The sequence below is a fragment of the Salarias fasciatus genome, chromosome 20 (genome assembly GCF_902148845.1).
Source record: "Salarias fasciatus chromosome 20, fSalaFa1.1, whole genome shotgun sequence".
In the NCBI taxonomy this organism is placed as follows: domain Eukaryota; kingdom Metazoa; phylum Chordata; class Actinopteri; order Blenniiformes; family Blenniidae; genus Salarias; species Salarias fasciatus.
Window position 1 is genome coordinate 14471022 of NC_043764.1, and position 22863 is coordinate 14493884.

Here is a 22863-nt window from a genome sequence, read left to right on the forward strand (position 1 = left end):
GCGCCCAACTGCACCCAGAATCAGGATCAATGCACAGACTGCAGGCAGATGTCCAGCCATGTCTCCACTTCCTGCACTCAAGACTGCAACTGTTGTTTGTCCAAGATCTCTGAATATATATACCGCAGCAGAGCTGATATGGCCGAGGATTGGTCTGCCTCTTTTTTTATCACACTGTCTGATTATTGGTCAAGAAGAGGAGAAAGCTCTCCAAAGTGGGGGCAGGTTTGTCAGCTCTGTCCATGTGACAGAATAGATTTCCCCATCTGCTTCAGGCTCTCCAAAGACCTGTCTTTTCGGTTGAGCAGATGGTTCAGTTTGGTGACTCCCTCCTTCCTCAGGTGGACTCTCAGGCCGGTGGACTGCATGACTGACGTCTGAAGAAACCTGTTGAAAACAAAGTTTCTTCAAATATCCATCTGATTAGTGTCTCTCAAGTTGTGTTTGATGAGACAAACCTGCCAGGCATGCAGGTCAGAGGTGGAAAATGGAGTTAAACCAGATAAATCCCCTCAAGTTAAATTCATCAGTGTCCATCAGGAAGAGATGCTTATCATAGCTGAGCCACCCCACCCTTCTCAGCAGCAGGCGCGATCCTGCTTCACAGTCGAAGAGCCAAAGCTGTGCACTGTGAGTCTGAAAGCTGCTACTTCGGACCCGATGTCTGTTAATCCTTGCTTCCCTTCAGCCACTAACAGATTGAAGGCTGCAATCCTCACCCAGTGTTTACCAGACCAGAAAAAGTCCAGGAAGATCCTCTGAACCTTCTACATTTTTCCTTTTGGTGGGGTCACTGTGACCAATATTTGCCAAAGAATCATCACTGCCAAGTTAGCAGTAAAAGTTAAGAGTCTGGGTTTCATCCACGACAGCACGCCACCATTCCAATCTCAGATCAAAAACATTACCTGGTCTGATTACCTCCACCTGTGTGATATCAACCATCTCCACCTCTCCCTCACCCCTCACTCCACCACTATCCTCATTCACAGTCTTGTCATTCCTACCTCAATTATTGCAACAACTCCCCCCTCTCCTGCAAAAGTCCTTCTCCAAATTCCAGCTGCTTCAGAACTCTGCTCCCCAGATCCTCACTAAAACTCCCTCATCCACCACATCACCTCCATCCCACAGCAATTCCACCGGCTCCTGGTCAAGCCACATATTATCGACAAAGTCCTCCAGTACACCTTGAAATCCATCCAGAACCCGACCCCTCCGTACCTCTCTGACCTCTAACAGCTTGCCACCCCGTGCCTCTCCCTCAGATCCACCTCGTTCATTTACCTGACTGTCACTCAAGTTTTTGTCGTACGTGGTGAGATTTACCGAGGCAAAGTGATCAATTTAATGTTCAGTATTGTTTCTTGGGATCAAGAGAAAGTGCTTGATAGGTGAGATCAATCCTCTTTGTTTTCAGCACTAATGATTTTGATGTTGGTGAGGAGTTCATAAATTGGGTTGGTTTATAGAATGATGGTGAGCAGTGCGTGGCTAAAATGGGCGCCAGTTTGAGCTGATGATAGTCAGTAGGGATGGGACGATCTCGCGAGATGTAAATGCCGCGAGATTGAGTACGTTTATATAAAGGCAAAAACTCTTTATTAACTGGAATATTGACGGAATAATACATTACATGGCGCACAGCCATATAAACAAGTGCAAAACCCTGAATATGCTCATATTCATATTTAAAAACCCGGTTGAAAGGGACATGAAATACTGTTCTGCGCATGTTCTATCTGCAAGGAATCTTGGTCTTTTGAGTACACAAACTACTTGTGATACAGTTTAATTGATACAACGTAAAGAAAATGTGCGTAAACGATCGTTCAGTTCTTCTCTTTTATTGAAAAAAACGATGCATCGCATCAATGAACATTTTACCACGTCTTGCCGGCACACACTCTTTTTCTAACAACATGCAGAAAGAGCCTGCAGCGGCTGCGGCGCCCTTCTTCTTCTGTGGTGTCTGTGTAAAACAAGGTTGAACAGGCAAACAGCACACCTAGTGGCATGAAGTGCAAATGCAGTCATGGCGTCGTTTGTGCGCCACGGTTTGAATGGGAATAGGCGAACTAGGCGGCCGCCTAGGGCGCAGTGTAGAGCGGACGGCGCCGTGGCCGTACAAGGGGCACTCCGACCCGACACTCCGTGCTCCGACGCTGCATGTGAGTACTGCGACGCTCCCCACAGCTCAGCACCAAACCCCCCCCCCAGTCTCGTCTCCCATCTCGTCTCGATCTCGTGGACTCAATCTTGCGAGACATCTCGTCTCGTGGAATTTGTGTCTCGTCCCACCCCTAATAGTCAGTCATCAGGCCTCTGCAGTGCAGGTTGAAGGGTTTGGAGGAACAGTCTCTCTTTTCCAGAGTCAGTAGCAATTTATGTTTCTCAAACTGTTTGAGCCAATGCAGACATGGCAATATCTTCATAAAATGTCAAAATGTTGTTTACCGATGGCAGGAAATACTTTCAACTTATGACAAAACAGCATCAGCATGGCTGAGCTGGACGACAAGTGATACTTCACTGATTGGACAGTCATACAATAACACAGTGTTGCCTTCAGTGGTTGGCTTCAGGGCCACTCAGGAATGTTGAGGAGGTGGATGGGGTGGCTTGGCTATGATAAGCAGTTCTTCCTGGTGGACATTGATGAAGGGGACGTGACTGGTCTGACTCCATTTTACACCTCTGTCCTCCATGTCTCGCAGGTCTGTCTCGCAAAACACACAACTGTGGGGACACTTGTCAGGTGGATGTTTTTGAATAAACTTTTTTGTTTTCAACAGGTTCTTCAGACTCCAGTACTGCCATCTACCAGCTTGAGGGTCAGCCTGAGGAAGGAGGGAACCACCAAACTGGACCATGTACTCAACCTGGAGGACACACCTTTGGAAAGCCTGAAGCAGATGAAGAAACCTCTTCTGTCACATGGACAGAGTTGACAAACCTGCCCCCACACTGAAAAGTTTTGTCCTCTTCTCAGGGTGAAAGATGGAGCAGACCAATCCTCTAACTGAACAGCTTTGCAACAGTTTATATATATCCAGAGATCTTGGTCAAACAACAGTTGCAGTCTTGATTGCAGGAAGTGGAGACATGACTGGACATCTGCCTGCAGTCTGTGCATTGATCCTGATTCTGGGTGCAATTGGGCGCTTTGATGCAAAGTCTATTCAAGGGCCCGAAGGCAATTGTGTCTTACACTTTATTATTCACCAACAAAGATCAATCATTTGTGTTTATTTTTGTTATGTTGTTTTCAATATTAGCCCAAATTGAATTCAATGGCAGCAACTCATATCATAAAAGTTGGGATGGTAAGACTGAAGATGGACTATCTGTTTTTAGCTTTGATTTTAATGTTTTAATTGTTTCAGGCTGTTGATGTTTCTAATCTTTGGCTGAGTCTTCTTGGTGATGTTCTGTTGAAGCACATTAAAGTGTTTTGCTAATTTTTTTTCCACCTCATTGAACATGATTTGATTTCCTTTCAGATCACCCCGGCTTCTGCCCTCCTCCAGCCTATGCCAACAATCCACACATGTGTGATGCTATCCCACTGATCCTTTGCACCGTTGACAGTCACTGCCACAAATATGAAAAATGTTGTGACAATGGATGTGGGCGTACGTGCGTGACAGCGATTGGCGGTAACATGGAAATCAAGTCATATTTTTGAAACCCCTCTTATAATATGATAGCAAATGAGTAGATTTTTTTTTTTTGTCAGAGAAAAAAAATTCTTCAATAAATGACACTTTTTGTTACATTACTAGTTTATCTATTTTATTTTTGGCATCAAATAAATGAGACTTTACAATGTAACACATCACAATACCAGATTTCACTGCTTCTCACTCAACTGAATTACAGTTGTCACAGTCAGCGATTCATCACAGGAGAAAAACCAAGAGACAGCCTGCAATCGCACCGACACCAAGGGGTCATTTAGGTTTACTTTAGGAAAACTGAAATATATTGAGAAAACCAAGACATGGGATGACAATTTATTATATAAATTCAGATGGCACAACAAATGGAAAATGAAAGGTTTTGTGCTTTTAGTTTGAGACTAGTTGTTTCAGACTGTTGCTGTGTTTCATCTTCAGTTTGTGTCTCATATTTTGTCTTTATACATCTTTTTGCATATGAACCCAAACCCACCCCACCCTGAACAATAACAGAAACAAGAAATAAATAAGAAATACAGAATGAATTGATCTGAAAAAATCATATAAATTTCAGTTGTTTGATTATATTTAATGTAATAAATGAACAAGAAAGCAATCAACATATTATTGCTATTTTGCGCATGGTTTTAAAGCTGTTGCAAATCGTTTTGACTGCATTCTGTAATTCCAACCTTAAAATCATATAGTCATGACGCAGTCATTTTTTTCATGCTTTCTCAGACATTACTGTTTTTATCCAATTTTATCTGTGAAGTCAAAGTTGTAAGTCCCTTTTTTCAGGACACTCACAACAGTTTAATATGTGTTCAGGTGGGTCACTGTTAACTTTTTGGTGACATTTTTTGATTCCAACAAAATACTTATCATCACAATTTGAAATAGTAACAAGTTGTCAGATTGTTCCATAACTCTGCATAGTTCTTGTTTTCATTCAGTTTAAAAAGTCCAACCATTCACATTGAAAAGTCTTTGCTGTGTCCCAGTAGACAATGCTCTCGTGACTTTGAATGCTGCTGTAACTGGAAGGGCTGCAATTAACAAAGTGGACGTGCTGTGCCACATGGAACTGAGTTACATGAAAACTCGAGAGATTTGTTTTTCAAAGGCTTATATTATACTTTTGGGCCTTTTTTTCTAATTGAAAGTGTTGTTTTTCTTCTCTTGCTTAGTTGTTCATTGGCGTTTTGGTTGTAAAGTAAGAAAGTAGGAGGTGAAGAAAAACTCAGCAAGACAACTGGCTTCCGTTCCTGCAGAGAGCCCTGTTGATTCAACAATCTTCAACCACACTAAATCCTCCGTCCTTGGCTGTACTGTCTGGGTTTCTTTCATGTCAAAATACATCAAGATTTAAAAAAAAATGGTGACAACCTGTTTTCTGATATTTCAACTTGATCACCTATTTGTGCACTTTGATACACATTTGATTACCCATAAATTTGAATCTTTGTATGATTGATCATTTGTCGAATAATGGTACTTGTTGGTCTGACTGTCTAAGTCTCCTCTTATTGGCAAATAAAATGAAACAACTGCATCAAAACTTGCTCTGTGTTTGTCATGCATATTCACAATCACAACAATATCATATATGAATAGTTATAATTAATATTAGGTCCACATATTAGGTCAGATATAGTTTTGCTTTAGAGGCATTATTACTAATCTGCTCTATCAAGAGATTTTTCTTTTCAAAGGTTAAAAGAATACTCCGAAGATTTTGGACCGACGCCCTATCCCTATCATTTACAAAGTGAGATAAGCTCATAACTACCTTTATTGTGTCTGTACGTCCAGTGGCTGGCTCCCAGCTGTTAGCATCGTAGTTAGCTTAGCCAGTCCAGGGGATGGCGTATTAGCACATGAAGTGAATCCGAATGGTTATAAAACATTTTAAAAGACGTGTTTTCTTTTCAAACCGTTAAAATAATGTTTTGATACACACAGATCTGCACAAGCGTAGTGATCCGCGGAAGAACATACCGGCGCACAGCAGCTGAGGCTATGGCTGTTACTGCTGTGCTCCGGTATTGAGCTTTGGAACCGACGTCACCGCGCAATGCACTGTGGGACGGCGCGCGACAGCCGTAAACAACACTTTCAGTTCAGAGGTCAACAAAACAACAAAAACATTTATCTCAACACTGGGCTGTCATGGAAGAGAGGTGTGAGCAGACCATGATGAAATATTGGTGAAACTCATGGGTTTTTGGACAATTAAAGCCGTTTTAGGAGTGGCGTTACCGATGCCCCGTCTGCTGGACATATACGGATGTCCGCCACTCGATTTTGGATCTAAATTTGTCCCGAAGCACTGTTCGGATCAGAAAAGCCTTCTGGGTGAGTCGCCCATTTGTTGTGACGTTTGTGCAGGGTTTCAGTATTGTCCTTTCTGTGATCGGTGGGATTCAATGTGCATAGCTTGTCAAATTCAAAATACTTATCATTTGCACTTTTTTTTTTTTTGCTGGTGTTACTCACAATAAAGTTAGGGTTCTTTTTTTGTATAAGGAACCTCGTGTCTGGTGCTAATTTAGACTCCAGTAATTTCACTAGTTATTATTTCCTGTGTTTAGTGCCATATTTAATGGGTCCATTTAACCCAAAGGATATAAAGGTTGAGTTTGATTACAGTTTTTACCCATTGCTTGAACACTATAGACACATGCTTAAACCAAAGTAACATAACTTGAAGTTGTTGTGACTATACCTTAAACAAAGTGTAACCATACCCTAAACAAAAGCGCTGCTTTGCACTTCAGTTGCAATTCTGTAACACACTTGCTCCTTTCTACAACACACTTGCTCCTGCACACTACACACTATTTCATACGTAAGGCACTTAGTTCAAAAATGAAATGTCAAGGTACCATTCGGAAAACACATCTATTCAAAATACATCACACATTGCCTAATTGAAAATACTTAGGCGTGTGCCTGAAAACACTTACTTGCAAAACTGAACACCAATCAGCCTGGAACAAAAGGCCTCCGTTAAGCCATTTGGAGAACTTTGCAAGCATGGAGGCAGGGAGAGCTAGAGGCAGAGGAAGAGGAAGACAGAGAGAGAGAGAGGAGGACGTGGTCGAAGAGGCCAAGCAAGGGCCATTACTTCAAATGACATAAGAGCAACTTTGGTGGAACAGATTATAAACCATGGTCTGACTGTGAGGGAAGCTGGGCAGAGAGTCCACCCTAATCTAAGCCGTTTCACAGTTTCATCCATAATCAGGACATTCTGACTGGACAACAGGTATATCTTCAACTCTCTACTCTATGCAGACTGTATCTAGAGTATTTACAGTACTGTAGCATATCACGTTACCGTATCACATGTACTGTATTGCAGGGTGGCTAATGCTCTTTTTCAAACAAAAGTGGTTGCTTTGTGAAACATACTGTGATAACGTGTTGAGATGTTTCAGTACTGTGTATGGTAAATACAGTTAAGTACAGTATATACAGTACTGTAAAAAAGAAGCAAATAATAACTATTTGTGGTTGCATTTTTCTACAAAATGGCTAGAAGACCTCCTGGGGAAGGGGGGGGGGGGGGGGGGGGGGGGGACGCCAGCGCCTGTTCACCCAACAGCAGGAACTGGCAATAGTGAACCCAGTCAGAGCAAACAATGCAATCCGTCTCCACCAGCTACAGCAACAAATACTTGCAGATTGGCACGTATTCAATAACATAGATCGAATAAGCGTTTCCGCTATCTGACGCATCTTGGTAAAGCACAACATGACCATGAAGCAACCGTACAGGGTCCTATTTGAGAGGAACAGTATCAGGGTCAAAGAACTTCCACATGAATATGTACAGGTGACTGTTACAGTCCTTTACATTTACAGTACAGAATGGGTGCAATTGTGAAAATTGTGCCAAATTTTTGCTTTTTGTGTTTAGCAATCGAAAAAAAAACTGTAAGCCCACACACAATTGTGCTTTTCTGTGTTAACAGTATATTTTTTGTTTTATTTTTGCTTTAACTGAATTTACTGTACTGTAAAATGCACTACTGCAATGTAATGATTTTGGATTGAGTATTTTATTTTTTGGTTGTGAAAACGTGCTTTCTGTGTAACTGAATAAAAAGAGTGAAAACGAAAGACTGCAGTGTTTTATATAAAGTAGAATAGTGTGTTGCTGCTGATCTGAAAGTGCTTAAAAGATGCAAGTGGGTATCATTTTGTCATCAGAGTGAAATTTTGACATAGGATTGTTAGGTTTTGACAGCAGAGTTTCAATTTGACATAGATGTGAATTGTTTATTTCCCAGTGTCGTGTCTCATTTGCTTGTGTGTAGAGTTTTGACACAATGAGCCAAGTTTTGCAAAACGTGTTCAAGCAACGGGCAAAAACTGTAAGGTGGTGGGTGGTGCTGGGCGGTGAAGGAGCGGTTGGTTAATGAGACCAGCCTCGTGAGGCGACGACGTCACAGGAGCTAAATCAAAATCTCTCGTTTTGGAGTGGCAGGGCCGCAAGTTTCAATCGAAGTCCAACATTGACAAATATGTTTCAACAAGGAAAAATATGATTTCTAGATGATAAAACTCTTTAAAATAAATAAATAAATAAATAAATAAATTTAAAAAATTTTTTTTTTCCATCATATTCTCAACACTGTAAAACAATAATTGAGACAACTTAAAATTTTAAGGCAACCTTTTGCAGTAAAACTTTTGAATTGTGTCAATGATTTGCGATGTCATTGTCCTAAGCAACATTTCACTATTGTACCAATTACATTTATGCTGTTCTGTTAATGGACACTACTATTAATTCTTCGTTTTGCCAATTATAACATGCTGATTTGCTGAATAAGTCATTCAAATAGCTAGCAAAAGCTTATTGACTGCATAATCATTATTTAATTACCTGCATGTCAATAAATTCACAATCCTGAATTTTGGTTCCATACTTTTATTTTATTTACCTGTGCAATACTGTAACACATTGATAACATTGTTAAGAATGAAAACTCTGCCCAAAATATAATTGATGCAGTTGATTCTTTTTATTTGCTGACAAAGAAGAGATTTAGACAGTCGGAGCAACAGTAACCAGACCATTATTTGACAATGGATTAATTAAATCCAGAAAATGCCCCCAAGGATAATTTCCGGTCAAAGATTGTAGAATAGGCAGGGCTCACTGCAGGAATGTCGGTCAGTTGTCTTGCTGAATTTCTTTTCTTGTCAACCCTTTTCACCTTTATCTTTCTATGGCAGACATCAACCACTCCAGTGATCTTCAAAAAAGAAACAAAAAACAACACTTGCAATTATTAAAAGGCCTGAAATGACACAGAAAAGGAGTTGAAAAAAATTATTTAAAGTGTTTCATATGAATAACTCACGTGGATCTATGTTGGTGCACACATATCCACATGGACTGTTGCAGCACTTGCGACCTCTGCGGCAGTCGCTGTCATGAGAGCATGGTTTCCTGCCACATGGAAAACCCCGAACCATCATTTCGTCAGGGCATTGCCCTTGATTGGCTGAATTGAAAGAAATAGAATAAAAATTTGCAAAGTTATGAGACAATCTGATAATTTGCTAGCCATTCAAATTGAAGCATCTTTTCTGGAAATCAAAACCTTTCACCAAAACATTTACAACTGCCCAAGTGTAAACAAATTTCTTTCAGATTCTGGAAATTGCAAAATAGCATTCAGTCCTGAAACAATTATAACGACTGAAAAATAACACTGAAGCCTAATATTATACATTTGGCTTGATTGTGCATACTTCCCTTCGTGCTGTGCTCCACATTTCGAGGTTATGACATACAGTATTAATGGCTGACATGTGTCTCGTATGACCAAAGTCATACATCCGATCAGTGGCCCAAGAAATACACCTTCAGTACTCAAGTATTTTCTCTAATTTACATAATGACAACAATGAAACTGTACTACACTTATCTTACTTACCAAAAACAAACAGAAATTCTACGATCTTGCAAGAGGTATTTCAGAAATGTGAGTTTATTTCCATCTTACGTTTCGTCGCTGCCGTGCACACACGAGCACATCCATTATAGCAGCATTTCTCATGCTTCTCGCATTGACTATCAATGAAGCAAGTGGGAAAAATGACTTCAGGACATATGGGATATGGGAAGCCAATATAGATCGGAGGAGGACACACACCAGAGTGATCTGAAAGGAAGGAGAAATCATCATGTTCCAAGAGCTGGGAAAACAATGGCAAAACACATTACTGTGCACCAACGTCCCCAAGACGACTGAATCAGACAAGAAACAACCACAGACTGAAACAAGTAGAACATTGTCATCCAACTGAAAAACTGTTGACCTTTCACCTTCAATTCCCTTTTCCATCGAACATCTTAATATGTTCTACTACTGCTGATGTTGAAAACAACATAACAATAGAGATATATTTAAAAAAGAAAAGGATCTTTGTTGGTGTAAAAGAGTGCAAAACAAACTTACCTCCTAAAAGTGCATCTGAGCACCCAATTGCACCCAGAATCAGAATCAACGCACAGACCGCAGGCAGACGTCCAGCCATGTCTCCTCTTCCTGCACACAAGAATGCAACTGTTGTTTGGGGAAAAAAATCTTCAGATATTTATGCTGCTGCAGAGCAGTTCAGTCAGGTCAGAGGAGTCTGCTCCTCTTATCACACTCTCTGATTCACAGACAAGGATACTGACACTCATCCTTCCTTTTATTGCTGTTCTGATTTTTGTAGGTGAATTTGTAAGAAGAAAAACTAACTATATTTGGTAAGATATTCAATGATGAATACAGATCACTTTGACTTCTTCATTGTAGGTGATTAAGATTTTCTAAAAGTAGTCTTTTTTGTCCTTCAGCTTTAATTCCTGGACATCTGAGGACTGTGTTCTCTACTTAAAATATTTTTTTGTACTCAGCCTTTGACAGTCAACAATACATTGTTTCATTTTATTCATTTCAATAAAAACATTCAATTTACTCTTTTTATTAATGTCTCTTAGAATTATTTCTACGTATTTCAGTGTCTATTTTTTATTTCTTTTGTGAGATTTGTAAATCTTGTGTCCAAAGATGATCGTTGAAAAACAAAAGTCTTCTCCTCGGCCTGAAACTGGCATCAACAGAAATGAAGAAAAGTTTCAGTGTGATGGCAAAAAGAACATTTATGCTCAAACCCCGGATTAAAGTGTGTCTGTACCTGTTTGCGGTGATGATGCTGCAGTTCGTTTGTCCACTGGTAGCTTTACAGGATCGGCCTGCAGCCTTTTGGGAAATAGTCTGGGCCAAGAAACTCAGGGTTTGAAGAAGACAGTAGCCGATCACCACCCTTGTGTCGCTGGGCTGATGGACAGAGGGACATTTATACTCGCTCGCATCGTCCTTTTGGCTAGGAAGAGGTCAAAGGTCTCAAAAAGCCACAGCTGAGATTTCCCCATCTGCTTCAGGCGTTCCAAAGGTGTGTCCTCCTGGTTGAGTAGATGGTCCAGTTTGGCGACTCCTTCCTTCCTCAGGTTGACCCTCAGGCTGGCAGACTGCAGTGCTGGAATCCGAAGAAACTGTTCAAAACAAATGTTCTTCAAACATCCACCTGACTGCTGACCCCCCAGTCACATGTTTGGCGAGACAAACCTGCCAGACATGGCGGACAGAGTGTGGGTTTGAATGTGTGTGTGTGCATGCATGCATGTGTGCATGCGTGGCATATCTGAAGTTTCTGAATTGTGGTCTTTAGAAAATGTTTCATAATACAAATTATACTTTTTCTCTCATGCTGTCTCGTGCTGTCACTCAACCCTCTGAGCCCTCACTAAGGCATGAAGCCTTTTGTGAACTTTGACCTCTTTTGCTCTTTTGTTCTAATGTGACTTCTACAAGTAGATTCAGACATGAAGCTTGAAGTGGGAGGCCTCTGAAAATGATCAAATCAGAACCTGGTCAAATTATTCCATAGGCTCCTCCCAGACAGGAAGTAGCTTCAGGAAGTTGGAGAGGCTTTCAAATTCGACGGTTCAAAACCGCATACTGCCTCCTACATCCTTCCATACTCATACTGCCCACATTGCATCCTGCATACTCTGTCCATCAGACAGTATACAAAGCGTTTACACTACAGCATACTACATAATAACCCACAATGCACTGCACTCCTCCGTGAGCCGAAATCGATCTGCTAAAGCTGATTTCACTTTAGCTCTAAACTCTTCAAATATATAACTTCATATCATCACTTCAATATATAACTTCAACTTCGAATTTTTTTATTTTTTAATTTTAAATTAGGCGACAAAGTGGCCGTTCAGAGCCCGAGTGTGTCGTTTATCTGTCTGAATACCAACCGTTTATGATTTTGTTCAGACGAATTTGGTGAAATTTGGCTGGCTCCAGCACGGAGGTGTCAGAGAAGCAGAGAAGCAGGGAGAGGGGCAGAGCACACACGAATCCCGGACTCGCCACGGGGGGCCCCCCCGCCCACTGTGGCTGTCGATTCCCCCAACCCAGCGGCCCGGCCTCCAGACCCGGTCGGGCTTTGGCGGGGGGGCGACCGCGGATCACACCGCCGGCCGCCCCCGCCACTCCGACCGGCTTTGCTTGGCAGCGGGGCAAAGACGCGCAGTCTCACCCCCCCCCCCCCCCCACCCACCCGAGCCCACCACATCCGCCGGCCGCCAGGCGGTGCAAGCTCTGTCTGGCGCAACCACTGTCCGTCACGTTGCATCTTGGGTGATTTCAGTATTAGTAGTGAACACACGATGTATACTCAACATTTCTGGTGAATGCAGTATTCATCCGGGAACTTCTCGCATACTCAAAATCGCATACTGCCAGTGTCAATGCACTGCATACTCAATAAGTTAGTTTAAGTAGTAGGTAAGTATGCGGTTTCGAACACAGCCTACATCTGAGTTTCTGGCAGCGGTGTGAACACATCCCAGAAATCTTATTTTAATCAAGTAATGATCCTTAATTTACTGTCTTAACTGGACATTGCCGCTCTCTGTACAGGCAGGAGAAAGGACTTGGTGGGGATCAACCACCGCAGTTGTGATACCGAGGGAAGACAGAACAACATACCAAAATTTAAATTTCTTGATTAAAAGGGAACAATTTTAACCGGCCAGGCTTTGAGGAGCTGCCATCACGGTAGGGTTAGTGCTTTCTCTGGACAGCGCTCAGACTCTCTTAGCAGTGGGATGGCTGAAATACACAACTTTTAACACATTTAATGCAATAGTTTTTTGTTCCTGGAAAAAAAAGAAGAAATGACTAAAATAATATAAACCTGAATGTGCAGGTTATCTAACCTGAAACACTTGCCATAGTGCCCTGTTACAGACACAGTGATTGCACCACTTTTTCTCTGATTCAACCTGAGTAGCACAGAGCCAGCTGAGCAGGTTGTGTTGCATTTTCCTCAACTGTTGAATGTGTTTGAAGGTGAGTGGAACAACAAGGCATGACAACAATAACAATGATATAAATGTGCCTTAAGCCAGATATACTCTGTATATTTGAATAATGCCTTAGTGGGGACTCACAGCCGGTCAGGCCTTCTCTGCTGGTCTAAGCAAGACAGGATTTTATATATTTTCATGTTATTAATAAGAGGAAAGACACAGATTTGGAAAGGCCCGTCAGGTCTGCAGAGTGAATGATAGGGGTCGAGCTGCCGTCCAGCCGAGGAAACGGGCAGGCAACATCTCTTCAGACCCCTCAAACCCCGCGCACAAACTCTTCAAACTCCTTCCAGCCGGTAGGTGTTGCAGAACCCTGCACACCAAAATGAGCAGAGACAGAGTCACTATTGTAAGTCCCTGTTATCAGGGGCCCAACACTGGTTTAAGTCTTCAACTGATTCAAAATGCTGCAGCAAGAGTTCTGAAAAGAACAAGCAGAAGAGATCATATCACCCAAATATTAGCTTCTCTTCACTGGCTTCCTGGTAGATCTAGAGTAGGATTTAAAATCCTTCTTTTCACCTATAAAGCTCTGAACAACCAGACCCCATCATATCTTAAAGACATGTTCGTCCCATACTGCCCCAGAAGAACGCTTCGTTCTCAGAGTGCTGGTCTGCTGGAGGTTCCTCGGTTCTCTCAAAGTAGAACAGGAGGCAGAGCTTTAGCTATCAGGCTCCTGCCATGTGGAACCGGCTCCGAGTTTCAGTGAGGGAGGCTGACACAGTCTCTACTGTCAAAGTTTGACTGTTTAGTAAAGCTTACAGTTTACAGTTACACTGGTTCAGGCCTTCCTGGACCATTTTCTCAGAGAAGCTGCCATAGGTTAAGACTGTTGGAGAACCTAATCTGAGTTTCTCTTCTGTCCTTTCTCACTCAACATGTTTCACTACAGGTCATTAACCATTGTCTTATACTCCAGGATCCCTGAGGCTCCTCATCTGAGTCCTCCAGCACTGATCCGGTGCAATGCTGAGCTGAGTCAGAAAAACAGTCTGTCTGTCCTCTCCTTTTCTCTCTTTCTTACCCCCTCACCCCTGCCAGAAAAGCAGAAAGCCACCACCTCTGAGCCTGGTTCTGCAAAGGTTTCTTCCTTTCCACAGTCGCTTATGTTTGCTCATGCAGATCTGTTGGATTTTCTCTGTAAAAGTGTCTAGAAATGACTATGTTGTAACTCTGGGCTACTCAACCCGCGGCCCGCGGGCCGCATGCGGCCCGCAAGCTGTAACGGTGCGGCCCACGGCTGATTGTAAGCAGTGAAAAAAAAATCGACTTTTAATGAGGAAAAAAACGTTTCTGATATGCGGACACCAGAGGGCAGTGTGTTTGACCTCCTGACAACAGGCAGATAAGTGTTGCAATTGTGGGGCTGTACCAGTTGGTGGCGGTAATGCGCCAATAGGCTGTTTGCTCACTGCCGAAAACAAAAGACTCAAAGAAGACTGATGGAAGTGGAGTTCATGGCTGCCGCCGGTAAAGTTAAACTAAAGTTATGTGATGAACACAGGAAAGTTCAACCGTCATGGGAGGAAGAATTTGCTTTTCTGGAGGTAAATAGCAAGCCAGTGTGCCTTCTTTGCCTAAAACCGTCCATTCCTAAACGAGCGAATCTTCAGCGTCGCCACGACAGCTGTCAGGAATTTATTACAGTAGGACTGCACCACTCAACCTGTGACAACACTGACTCTGTTCTGTCACTGAGACACTTCCGAAAGTTTTGTTTTTCTTATTATAAATCCTACGTGTATTGGACTTTGCTAAGAAATGTGATACATCGTCCTGATTTCAGGTGAGGGTAATTGTTTTAGCTGTGACCTTCTGTAGGGCTGCTGTTGTGCACAATTTCTGTGAGTAATGCACACCTGCGTTTTTCTTCTGTCATTGTTCTCCAAAAAGTAAGTCACCTGCAGAGCTATGCTTTACAATGATTGTTTTTTTTTTTTGTTTTTTGCCACCGGTGATCTTTTTTTGTGATGCACAAGATTTAATTTTTACTTCATTTATTTTTTGCAGGAGTAGGCCAATTATTTTTGTAAAGAATCCCTTAATTTATTTACTTTTTTGTGGAAAAAGACCTGCTTTTTTGTTGTAATTTAGTGAATTTCTCAAACGCATTGCTTGAAAAATATTTAAAATACTTATGTTTTGTTGCAAAAATTGCTAATATGTGTAGTAAGTATATTCATATTTTGTGAATAAAGCCTCATTTTATAATTTGATATCTGACTTTTTTTAAATGTCATGCCATTTCACCTTTTTGCTTTTTATTGGAAATGCAGAAAACAGCCACAAATAGATCTATAAGGCTTAGTGTAATATATTTTCAACAAAGTCTTATTTTAGTTTTACAAAAGACTAATGCAGTTGTCTTTCTATTGTAATGCATTTAAAATTTCATTATTGAATATTATTTACATTATTTAAATGTCTTTTACATAATTCAGTCATATAAATTAGCAAACCTAGGTTGCGGCCCACGCAAACAGAAATGTTTTTCTATGTGGCCCTCGAGCAACAGTAAGTTGAGTAGCCCTGTTGTAACTGGTGCTATATAAAGCGCCATTTTGACTATGCACATTGACAAATGTTTCAGTTCTGTTTGAAACTGTACTAACATGGAAAAAGCAGTGTTTTCAGGTTTTGACTTTTTCTGTTCTGTCAAACCTGCCTGTGAGCTGGCTCCGCCTCCCATCCCGTCAGTAAGCAGAAAGACCAGGTGGAACTAATCACCTGGTTAATGTCCCCAGCTGGCTGGGTGTGGAGGAGACACCTGTGTTGCAGCCTTTCTGCACATGAAGCAGGATGCAGCTCACCCAACCTGTACATAAAACAGAAAAGGTGTTCCTCTCTGAGTCTAACCTGTGCAAAAATCTCTTCACAACTGTGGATGGACAGCTGGTTTTTCACCTAAAGAGCCTAAAAGAAACGTGGTACAATCTGCTAAAGACTAAAAAGCCTCAAGAAACTGACAAAGAACAAAGAAATCTGATAGAGAGCCTGAAGAGCCCCCTCAACCCTGGGCCCGGGACAACAGACCCGTTTGTCCCCCTCTGTCGGCGGGCCTGCCCCCAGGACATCCCACAATACCCAGGGTTGTCTAGTCTTCATTGGCTTCCTGTCAAGACTCATAGTGATTTCAAAATTGCAGTTCTCACTTTCTGAGCGAACCCTTCGGTCTTCTGACCAGAAACTCCCGAATGTCCCAAAGACATAAGTTAAACCCAGGGAGACCGATCTTTTCAGGTTGTATCAAACTCTGTCACCACTTGCCCCTGTCTCTCTGAATGGACTCCTTCAAAAAGGACTGGGAGGCTCTTTTATTAAAGGAAGCTTTTAGCTGAATATTCACTGGATACATCTGTGAACTGTAAATATGTATTTTACCTTGTTCTGTACAGCAGTTTTTTTTAATGAATTTATGTGAGAAAAGTACTTTCTAAAAAAATCTTTGCTGACTTGCTGACTTAAGAAAAAGATTAAATCGGTCCCTCACATGAAGGTGAAGCACGAGAACACGATCTTGACTGCCGTTTGTTCTCTTTTGTAAAAATTATCACCTGACAGAAGAGATAAATAATGCCTATAAAGCAAAACTACAAATTCCTGACCCAATAAATATGAACCTGTATTGGGAAAATATATCCGTATATGACATTGATGTGATTGTGAATATACATGACAAACACAGAGCCGATTGTGAGCCATTTGACTCTTTATATTTGCTGATAATGAAGAGATTTAGACAGTCGAAACAAAAGTTGCCTTACCACTATCTGACAAGGGATTAATCAGATAAAGATTAAATTCTGTTCAAATCTGTAATCAAATGTGTACTGAAGTGTACAAACAGTTGATGAAGTTGAAAGTTATTACATAATTTGGATTCGCCCTTTTTTGGAAAAAAAAAAAAAATCAAAACATATGTCAGCATTCAAGAAACCCAGAAAGTAAACCCAAGGATGTAGAATTTAGTGTGGTTGAAGATTGTTGAATCAGCAGCGCTCTCTGCAGGAACGGCAGCAAGTTGTCTTTCTGCATTTCTTTTCTCCTCAACCTTTTTCATCTCCAACTTCCTCTGACAGACATCAACCTCCACGGGGGTTAAATGTCTAAAGAAGAGAAGAAAAACAACACAATCAAAAAAATCTCCAAAGCTACATAATAAGTGTTTGAATGAAAAAAAAAATCTTGAGTTTTTTTTGTATTGGTAACTCACATGATGGCGGGGCACACACACTTCCACATTGATTGAGGCAGCACTTCCAGTTGTCAGAGCATTGAAAGTCATGAGAGCACGGACGTTGTCTCACGGTACAGCGCAAGTCATGATCCACGGGAGCAGGGTGGCATTTTCCTGGCTTTTCTGAAATAAAAGAAAAAGAAAAATATCCAAAGTTATAAGATAATCTGAAAAATTTCTGCTCTTTCAAAATGTGACAAACAGACTTTTGTTCAAATCAAAACAATTCAACAAGAAGTTCCCCTTGAGCATGTCAACTTTAAAATGTGGGATGGTTCAAATTCCACATTTGTGAGTATTTTTTGATATGAAACTTTTTATAATTAAAATACATGCTCTGCTTCAGTTAAAAAATGAGATAACGTCATGTTTGTGCAGTAAATTGGTGGCTTTGTGTTTTGATTACAAGTTGACATGATGTGATGAATCACAATTAATTGTGGTCAGATTTGCAATGAATTAATTGGTGAAAAACGCTTTAACTGATTGACACCACTAATACCTTGAAGAGATATTTGAGGCTTGACTTATATCTTACCTTTAGGCATGCACACACGTGCACATCCATTGTGGCAGCATTTCTCATGTTTGTTGCAGTCTCTGCCGCGGGAGCAAACAGCAAACCTGGCTGTCAGACAGAAGTCTGAACCACTGGAATAGGCTGGAGGAGGGCACACACCAGGGTCATCTGAAAAGAAAAAGAACTCATCATGTTCAATGAGCTGGACAAAAATGTATGGAAAGAGCAGGTTGTACATTGCTGTGAGGTGGGCTGTCAGACAAACTGGATCCAATACTCGACACACCATCACACATTTATGAACTGTCTGCTTTTAACAACAACAGCACTGCCGATCTCATCTCCAGGTGCACCCTGCTTTGATTTTATGGATAAAAGGACATTTTAAAATACAGACCAAAACAGGTGTTTTTAAAGGGTTTTAAATCCAGGTCAATGGCTTTGTAGACAGGTCTCCCCAAGGGCTGTGCTCTGTCTCCCATCCTCTTCTCTGTATACACTAACAGCACCTCCTGCAGCTGAGAAGGAATGGAGCTTCTAAAATGTCCAGATGACATGGCTTTGCTAGCCAATCTGGCTCACTTAAAATATGCGGATGACATGACATCAGAGCTAAATATCTCTAAATCAAATGAGCTGCGCTGTGGGATGAGAGGGACAAACCTGGAGCGCCTGTTCCAACTGCTCAACATCCACAGTCAGATGGTGGAGCAGGTACATAGTTTTAAGTATCTTGGGACAGAGATCCACATGTGCCTGTCCTTCAAACAACTTGCTGACTCCATTTAAAAGAAGTCACAGCAGCATCTCTACCTGCTCAGGAGACTAGGGACTTTTAACGTCAGCAAATACATTTTCAATCTCATTGAATCCATGTTCATCGACAACATTTCATCTTGGTTCAACTTCCTCACTGCTGCCACCAAAATAAAACTCGATTGCATCATAAACCAAGTCATTAAAATAACCAGATCATCCCAACTATCTCTGACTGAACTAGAAGTGCTCAGTGGTGAAAAAAGCCATTCCTTATCACTAAGGACCTAGAAAAAAACATAAAAATATTCACAAAAGATTGATCTTGGTTGATGGATAATGGACTGTAGACACACTTACCTTTGTTCTCTTCAATATACACTGCATCTGAGCGCCCAACTGCACCCAGAATCAGGATCAATGCACAGACTGCGGGCAGATGTCCAGCCATGTCTCCACTTCCTGCACTCAAGACTGCAACTGTTGTTTGTCCAAGATCTCTGAATATATATACCGCAGCAGAGCTGATATGGCCGAGGATTGGTCTGCCTCTTTTTTTTTATCACACTGTCTGATTATTGGTCAAGAAGAGGAGAAAGCTCTCCAAAGTGGGGGCAGGTTTGTCAGCTCTGTCCATGTGACAGAATAGATTTCCCCATCTGCTTCAGGCTTTCCAAAGACCTGTCTATTCGGTTGAGTAGATGGTTCAGTTTGGTGACTCCTCCCTTCCTCAGGTTGACTCTCAGGCTGGTGGACTGCATGACTGACGTCTGAAGAAACCTGTTGAAAACAAAGTTTCTTCAAAAAATCCAACTGATTAGTGTCTCTCAAGTTGTGTTTGATGAGACAAACCTGCCAGGCATGCAGGTCAGAGGTGGAAAATGGAGTGAAACCAGTTAAATCCACTCAAGTTAAATTCATCAGTGTCCATCAGGAAGAGATGCTTATCATAGCTGAGCCACCCCACCCTTCTCAGCAGCAGCAGTCCTGCTTCACAGTCAAAGAGCCAAAGCTGTGCACTGTGGAGTCTGAAAGCTGCTACTTCGGACCTGATGTCTGTTAATCCTTGCTTCCCTTCAGCCACTAACAGATTGAAGGCTGCAATCCTCACTCAGTGTTTACCAGACCAGAGAAAGTCTAGTACAGGGGTCGGCAATTCGCGGCCCGCGGGCCAAATGTGGCCCGCCAAACCATCCAATCCGGCCCGCGAGAGGATTCCAACACGCGCGTACAAAAGCACGCTGCTCCATCGCTCGTCACTCGAGTTGAAATAATTGAACCTTTCAAGCGAATTGGCGCCAGGACAGCCTATCAGCGTGGAGGTCTTCATGGACGTGCTGACGGAGGGCAGCAGGGCTCCGACCACGCAGAACAGTTGGCATGATGCCAAGGCGAGCGGCGTGCGCGATCTCATTTGTTCACCGCTTCTGGTGGAAACCGGGTCAGCCTGAAGCAGCGCTGGAACCGGCCGTCAGGGCGCAGCTCCTGCAGAAGACGGTGGAACTCACCAAGCTCAGACCGCCTCCGGAGGGCGCCCGCTGCAGCCGGAGCTGACTTCCTCATGCCAGACACAGAGCAGGGATGGTGGCAGGCGGAGCATCTCAATCTCTATCTTTATTAGGGACCGAGCCCGAGGGCGAGGTGGCCTCAACTGAGGCCACCTTGCCTGAGGGCAAGGCCTCTATTGTTTTTTGTAGTGTTTATTATTTTACTGACACCACATTGTCCTCTAATTTGACCCCCTAAACATGCACGAAAACTCACCAAATTTGGCAGGCACATCCAGACTGGCGAAAAATTTTATAAAATGGAAAAATTTACCCCATGTGCTCTCTAGCGCCACCTAGAAACAGTAAAATAGCCGCCACGGCCCGTGGGAATGTCGTAGAGACATCAAAAGAACGCCCATGCGTTCGACGCATTAAGATCTAAAATTCACCAATTGACAACCTTGACCTAAATCAAACAGGAAGTCCGGTATTTCCCTTTCAGTGTAAAATTTGGCAAAAAAATTACTCCTCATTTAAACATTATCTCCTCCGAGACCGCTTGTCGCAGAGACGTCAGAGTAGCGCCAAACAATAGAGGACAAGTTTCTCTTCCGACGATGTTCAAAACTTTTTCAAAAGTCTCAGGGTGTGGATGCTGTTAACCCTTAAAGTTTGAAGTCTGAAAACACACTTGTGCCACCTAGAAACAGTAAAATAGCTGCCACGGTCCACAGGAATGTCGCAGAAAGATCAAATCAATGTGGACAAGTTTGTCTCATTGAGATCTAAAATTTACCCAGAGACATACCTATACCTAAATTGAACAGGAAGTCCGCTATTTCCCTTTCAGTGTAAAATTTGGGAGAAAAATAACTCCTGCGCTGCGGCCTGTGGGAATGTATTAGAGAGATCAAACCAATTGCTCAAGTGTTTGTATCATCAAGATCTAAAAATCATCCATTGACACCCCTAACCTAAATCCAACAGGAAGTCCGCTATTTCCCTTTCAAATTAAAAAACACTTCTCATGAAAACGTTATACCACTCAAGACCGTTTGTTGAACAGATGTCAGAGTAGCATGGCCTGATAGAGGACAAGTGTCTCTACAAACGATGTGCACAACTTTTTCAAAAGTCACACAGTGTGGATTTTATCAGCCCTTCAAAATAAAAGACATATTTTTGAAAAAATGGCCGCTGTGGCCTGTAGGAATGTCGTGGAGAGATAAAACCAATGGCTCACGTATTCACCGCATTGAGATCTAAAAATGTCTCATTGACACCAATAACCTAAATCCAACAGGAAGTCCACTACTGACCATATATGGGCATGCAGTGCAGTCGACAGCAGCTGTCATTAAAGGGTACATATGATGCTATTTTTCAGTCATGTCATTTGACATGACATGTCATATGACATGAAATATGTCTGAAGGCCTAAAACATAGTATTCAAGCTTCTTTACAACAAATTCATCCTTCTTTCAGAGTTTCAGCGATGTAAAAAGTAACTCTCGGAGTCCTTCAGAAGTTATTCAGATCCAACCGATTCAGCGGGGGCCACGGCAATGGAGCTGCAGTGCGGGAAGCTCCATTGCCGTGGCCCCTGCTGAATCGGTTGGATCTAAATAACTTCTGAAGGACTCCGAGCTGCACGATGTTTGTCTGAGTGAATAAATGAGCATGTACACACCTACAAATAATGTCCAGGTGTCAAAAAACCGAAGTCGCCTGTACTACCTTTCCAAAATAAAAGCAAAAAATTCCTTCCAAAGAAAAGCCCGTTTACAACAGAAAATGAGGTAGAGTCATTAAAATGTATGTTTATGGAGTACCAAGGGGTTAGCCGGTGATTATGACAGCGTGTACTACCTTTCCAAAATAAAAGCCCAAAATTCCTTCAAATTAAAAGCCCATTTACAATAGAAAATGAGGTCAAGTAGAGAAAATGAATGTTTATGTACTGACAAGGTTCCCGATTACCTAAACTTCAGTGCTAACAGCTACATGTTAGCGGGTGGAAGATGCTAACACCTTCATGTTAGTGTACGACAGATGCTAATATCTACATGTTAATGGATGGGAGATGCTAATGACTCCATGTTAGTGGATGAGAGATGCTAACAGCTACATGTTAGTGGATAAAAGATAACAGCTACATGTTAGTGGATGGGACATGCTAACAACTCCATGTCAGAGGATAGGAGATGCTAACAGCTACATGTTAGCAGATGACAGATGCTAACAGCTACATGATAGTGGATGGGATATGCTAACAGCTATATGTTAGCGGATGGGAGATGCTAACAGCTACATGTTAGCAGATGGGAGATGCTAACAACTCCATGTCAGTGGATAGGACATGCTAACAGCTACATGTGAGTGGATGGGAGATGCTAACAGCTAAATGTTAGCGGATGGAAGATGCTAACAGCTACATGCTAGCGGATGAGAGATGCTAACAGCTACCTGTTAGCAGATGGGAGATGCTAACAGCTACATGTTAGCGGATGACAGATGCTAAAAGCTCCACGTCAGTGGATGGGGGATGCTAACAACTCCATGTTAGTGGGTGAGAGGGTGCTGGAAGTCTATGGAGGAGCAAGGTTCCCAGTGGCCTGGACTTAAGTCATCAAGGTGCAAGGACGGCCTCAGTGGGGCCACCTTGCCAGAGGGCGAGGTCCCGTCCAATGCCGCTTGCGGCTTTAATTT